This window comes from Coregonus clupeaformis, unplaced genomic scaffold, assembly GCF_020615455.1.
Source record: "Coregonus clupeaformis isolate EN_2021a unplaced genomic scaffold, ASM2061545v1 scaf0033, whole genome shotgun sequence".
In the NCBI taxonomy this organism is placed as follows: Eukaryota; Metazoa; Chordata; class Actinopteri; order Salmoniformes; family Salmonidae; genus Coregonus; species Coregonus clupeaformis.
Genome location: NW_025533488.1, coordinates 682,420 through 687,849, shown reverse-complemented (window position 1 = coordinate 687,849; position 5,430 = coordinate 682,420). Strand labels below are relative to the sequence as shown.

General features: G+C 44.0%; 1 long non-coding RNA gene across 1 annotated transcript; it reads left to right on the top strand.

Moving 5' to 3' along the window:
• Nucleotides 1–4,623: 4,623 nt before the first annotated feature.
• Nucleotides 4,624–5,187, top strand: LOC123483128. The gene is made up of 3 exons (XR_006658084.1): nucleotides 4,624–4,795; nucleotides 4,903–4,978; nucleotides 5,105–5,187. It is a non-coding gene; the product is annotated as an uncharacterized LOC123483128 (long non-coding RNA).
• Nucleotides 5,188–5,430: the final 243 nt, after the last annotated feature.

Below are 5,430 nucleotides of genomic sequence, written 5' to 3'. Positions count from 1 at the left end.
GGCCTCACCTCCTGGTTACACTAGTGACCATATTCCCCGTGCATCCCGCAAAGGCGGAGGTGTTGCTAACATTTACGATAGCAAATTTCAATTTACAAAAAAAAATGGCGTTTTCATCTTTTGAGCTTCTAGTCATGAAATCTATGCAGCCTACTCAATCACTTTTATAGCTACTGTTTACAGGCCTCCTGGGCCATATACAGCGTTCCTCTCTGAGTTTCCTGAATTCCTATCAGACCTTGTAGTCATAGCAGATCATATTCTAATTTTTGGTGATTTTAATATTCACATGGAGAAGTCCACAGACCCACTCCAAAAGTCTTTCGGAGCCATTATCGACTCAGTGGGTTTTGTCCAACATGTCTCTGGACCTACTCACTGCCACAGTCATACTCTGGACCTAGTTTTGTCCCATGGAATAAATGTTGTAGATCTTAATGTTTTTCCACAAAATCATGGACTATCGGACCACCATTTTATTACGTTTGCAATCGCAACAAATAATCTGCTCAGACCCCAACCAAGGAGCATCAAAAGTCGTGCTATAAATTCTCAGACAACACAAAAATTCATTGATGCCCTTCCAGACTCCTTCTGCCTACCCAAGGACGTCAGAGGACAAAAATCAGTTAACCACTTAACTGAGGAACTCAATTTAACCTTGCGCAATACCCTAGATGCAGTTGCACCCCCTAAAAACGAAAAACATTTGTCATAAGAAACTAGCTCCCTGGTATACAGAAAATACCCGAGCTTTGAAGCAAGCTTCCAGGAAATTGGAACGGAAATGGCGCCACACCAAACTGGAAGTCTTCCGACTAGCTTGGAAAGACAGTACCGTGCAGTACCGAAGAGCCCTCACTGCTGCTCGATCATCCTACTTTTCCAACTTAATCGAGGAAAATAAGAACAATCCAAAATTTCTTTTTGATACTGTTGCAAAGCTAACTAAAAAGCAGCATTCCCCAAGAGAGGATGGCTTTCACTTCAGCAGTGATAAATTCATGAACTTCTTTGAGGAAAAGATCATGACCATTAGAAAGCAAATTACGGACTCCTCTTTGAATCTGCGTATTCCTCCAGGGCTTAGCTGTCCTGGATCTGCACAGCTCTGCGAGGGCCTGGGATCGGGAGAGACACTTAAGTGTTTTAGTACTATATCTCTTGACACAATGATGAAAATAATCATGGCCTCTAAACCTTCAAGCTGCATACTGGATCCTATTCCTACTAAACTGCTGAAGGAGCTGCTTCCTGTGCTTGGCCCTCCTATGTTGAACATAATAAACAGCTCTCTATCCACCGGATGTGTACCAAACTCACTAAAAGTGGCAGTGATAAAGCCTCTCTTGAAAAAGCCAAACCTTGACCCGGAAAATATAAAAAACTATCGGCCTATATCGAATCTTCCATTCCTCTCAAAAATTTTAGAAAAAGCTGTTGCGCAGCAACTCACTGCCTTTCTGAAGACAAACAATGTATACGAAATGCTTCAGTCTGGTTTTAGACCCCATCATAGCACTGAGACTGCACTTGTGAAGGTGGTAAATGACCTTTTAATGGCGTCAGACCGAGGCTCTGCATCTGTCCTCGTGCTACTAGACCTTAGTGCTGCCTTTGACACCATCGATCACCACATTCTTTTGGAGAGACTGGAAACCCAAATTGGTCTACACGGACAAGTTCTGGCCTGGTTTAGATCCTACCTGTCGGAAAGATATCAGTTTGTCTCTGTGAATGGTCTGTCCTCCGACAAATCAACTGTACATTTCGGTGTTCCTCAAGGTTCCGTTTTAGGACCACTATTGTTTTCACTATATATTTTACCTCTTGGGGATGTTATTCGAAAACATAATGTTAACTTTCACTGCTATGCGGATGACACACAGCTGTACATTTCAATGAAACATGGTGAAGCCCCAAAAATTGCCCTCGCTAGAAGCCTGTGTTTCAGACATAAGGAAGTGGATGGCTGAAAACTTTTTACTTTTAAACTCGGACAAAACAGAGATGCTTGTTCTAGGTCCCAAGAAACAAAGAGATCTTCTGTTAAATCTGACAATTCATCTTGATGGTTGTAAAGTCGTCTCAAATAAAACTGTGAAGGACCTCGGCGTTACTCTTGACCCTGATCTCTCTTTTGGCGAACATATCAAGACTGTTTCAAGGACAGCTTTTTTCCATCTACGTAACATTGCAAAAATCAGAAATTTTCTGTCCAAAAATGATGCAGAAAAATTAATCCATGCATTTGTTACTTCTAGGTTAGACTACTGCAATGCTCTATTTTCCGGCTACCCGGATAAAGCACTAAATAAACTTCAGTTAGTGCTAAATACGGCTGCTAGAATCCTGACTAGAACCAAGAAATTTGATCATATTACTCCAGTGCTAGCTTCCCTACACTGGCTTCCTGTTAAGGCAAGGGCTGATTTCAAGGTTTTACTGTTAACCTATAAAGCGTTACATGGGCTTGCTCCTACCTATCTTTCCGAGTTGGTCCTGCCGTACATACCAATACGTACGCTACGGTCACAAGACGCAGGCCTCCTAATTGTCCCTAGAATTTCTAAGCAAACAGCGGGAGGCAGGGCTTTCTCCTATAGATCTCCATTTTTATGGAACAGTCTGCCTACCCATGTGAGAGACGCAGACTCGGTCTCAAACTTTAAGTCTTTACTGAAGACTTATCTCTTCAGTAGGTCATATGATTGAGTGTAGTCTGGCCCAGGAGTGTGAAGGTGAACGGAAAGGCTGGAGCAACGAACAGCCCTTGCTGTCTCTGCCAGGCCGGTTCCCCTCTCCACTGGGGTTCTCTGCCTCTAACCCTGTTGCAGGGGCTGAGTCACTGGCTTGCTGGTGCTCTTTCATGCCGTCCCTGGGAGGGGTGCGTCACTTGAGTGGGTTGAGTTACTGACGTGATCTTCCTGTCTGGGTTGTCGCCCCCCCTTGGTTTGTGCTGTGGTGGAGACCTCTGTGGGCTATACTCGGCCTTGTCTCAGGATTGTAAGTTGGTGGTTGGGGATATCCCTCTAGTGGTGCGGGGGCTGTGCTTTGGCGGAGTGGGTGGGGTTATATCCTTCCTGTTTGGCCCTGTCCGGGGTTTCTTCGGATGGGGCCACAGTGTCTCCGGACCGCTCCTGTCTCAGCCTCCAGTATTTATGCTGCAGTAGTTTATGTGTCGGGGGGCTGGGGTTAGTTGGTTATACCTGGAGTACTTCTCCTGTCTTATCCAGTGTCCTGTGTGAATTTAAGTATGCTCTCTCTAATTCTCTCGTTCTCTCTTTCTCTCTGAGAACCTGAGCCCTAGGACCATACGTCAGGACTACCGGGCATGATGACACCTTGCTGTCCCCAGTCCGCCTGGCCTTGCTGCTATTCCAGTTTCAACTGTTCTGCCTGCGGCTACGAAACCCCTACCTGTCCCAGACCTGCTGTTTTCAACTCTTAATGATCGGCTATGAAAAGCCAACTGAGAGACCTGAGCCCTAGGACCATACGTCGGGACTACCGGCCGTGGTGACTCCTTGCTGTCCCCAGTCCGCCTGGCCTTGCTGCTATTCCAGTTTCAACTGTTCTGCCTGCGGTTATGGAACCCCTACCTGTCCCAGACCTGCTGTTTTCAACTCTTAATGATCGGCTATGAAAAGCCAACTGAGATTTATTCCTGATTATTATTTGACCATGCTTGTCACTTATGAACATTTTTGAACATCTTGGCATGGTTCTGTTATAATCTCCACCCGGCACAGCCAGAAGAGGACTGGCCACCCCTCATAGCCTGGTTCCTCTCTAGGTTTCTTCCTAGGTTTTCGCCTTTCTAGGGAGTTTTTCCTAGCCACCGTGCTTCTACACCTGCATTACTAGCTGTTTGGGGTTTTAGGCTGGGTTTCTGTACAGCACTTCGAGATATTAGCTGATGTAAGAAGGGCTATATAAAATAAAATTGATTGATTGATTGATTGATAGAGTTAGGCTCACTATGTGATGCATTCTCTTTATATGACACAACAAGAGTGAATGTAGGCTAATGGTCTTTAGTAACTCAGCAAGGGTTCTAGGTTATGATCACAGACATAGCCACGGGAGGTAGGGGTGCTGATGGGTGCTGCAGCACCTTCCTATTAAATCAGAATAAATAAAACAATTAAATAATAATAATATAAATATTTTTTAATTGTCACAAAAGTATTGCACTGGGCCTTTATTACTCCTGTATGAGCAGAGCAAAATAGCTGTTGAGAAAAAAATATATCACTCCCACCCCTAAACAACTTCCATGATCACAGATAGAACAGCCTGTAGAAAAATACCTTGGATGCATCCATGTCCTGCATACTGGTTACTGGCTGGCCTAAACTGTGTACGTGACCAATAGATTTTGACCAGACTAACTGAAGCCCTCTATTGCACTGCCATCAACACAGACGGACATGGGCGCTCCAGAGAATGGACAACACGGTAGATTATAAGGACCAAGCCTTTACAACTTATATTACCCAGCTTCTACTTCAGCCAGGTACAGTCAATTAAGAGTCACTTTCTAGTAAGGGATAGCTTGCCTGTTGACCAAGAAGGGGTAAGTTACTATTTTATAAATTTTTTTGGAGGGAGTTACGTAGATTTGTGTTTCTTTTTAGCTGTTTTGTTCTGTTTGAATAACTTAGCATTATTTTTCTCATCAGTGGGAGGAGTCATAGTGACCAGCCAGTAACCATAAAGCAGGACATGGATGCATCCAAGTGTGCTTCCACAGATCCCTTAACGTACAGGCTGTTCTATCTGTGATCAAAATGTATACATCCTGCTGAGTTGCTAAAGACCATTAGCTTACATTCACTCTTATTGTGTCTGATCGTATGAAGAGAATGCATCTGAGAGTGGCCCTAACTCTATCCACAGGAAAGTGCAGAAAGACACCAGCAGTGAAATCCACACAAACTACTACACCAACAATCACCTATATGGCAACATGGAGGTATGTACTGTAGGCCTACTGCAGACATTTACAGTAGATATCTGAGATCTGAGAATAACTTTGCTCTAAATACAAAGGATATGAAAAACAAGGTGTTGATGATATCTCTGCTCTGGTTTCCTGTAGGCTGAAGAGGCTGGTGACCAATTCGAATGTGTGAACATAACAGGAAACGTGGGAGGATATAAAAAACAATAGAGGTGGTGTTGTTGTTGACGATATCTCTTATCTGGTTTCCTGTAGGCTGCAGAGGTTGGCGACCCATACGAGTGTGATGTTGGAGACGATGCAGTCTATGCTAACGTGTGAACACAACAGGAAGCATATGGAAGTCAGCTGGCTAAGAGGCCATGGTACTCAGTCTGTCAAAGGTTCCAGAGAAATATTAAAATGTTAACCCAATGTAGCAGAACACGTGACTGCTTATATCTGATAGCTTTATGGTTCTTGTG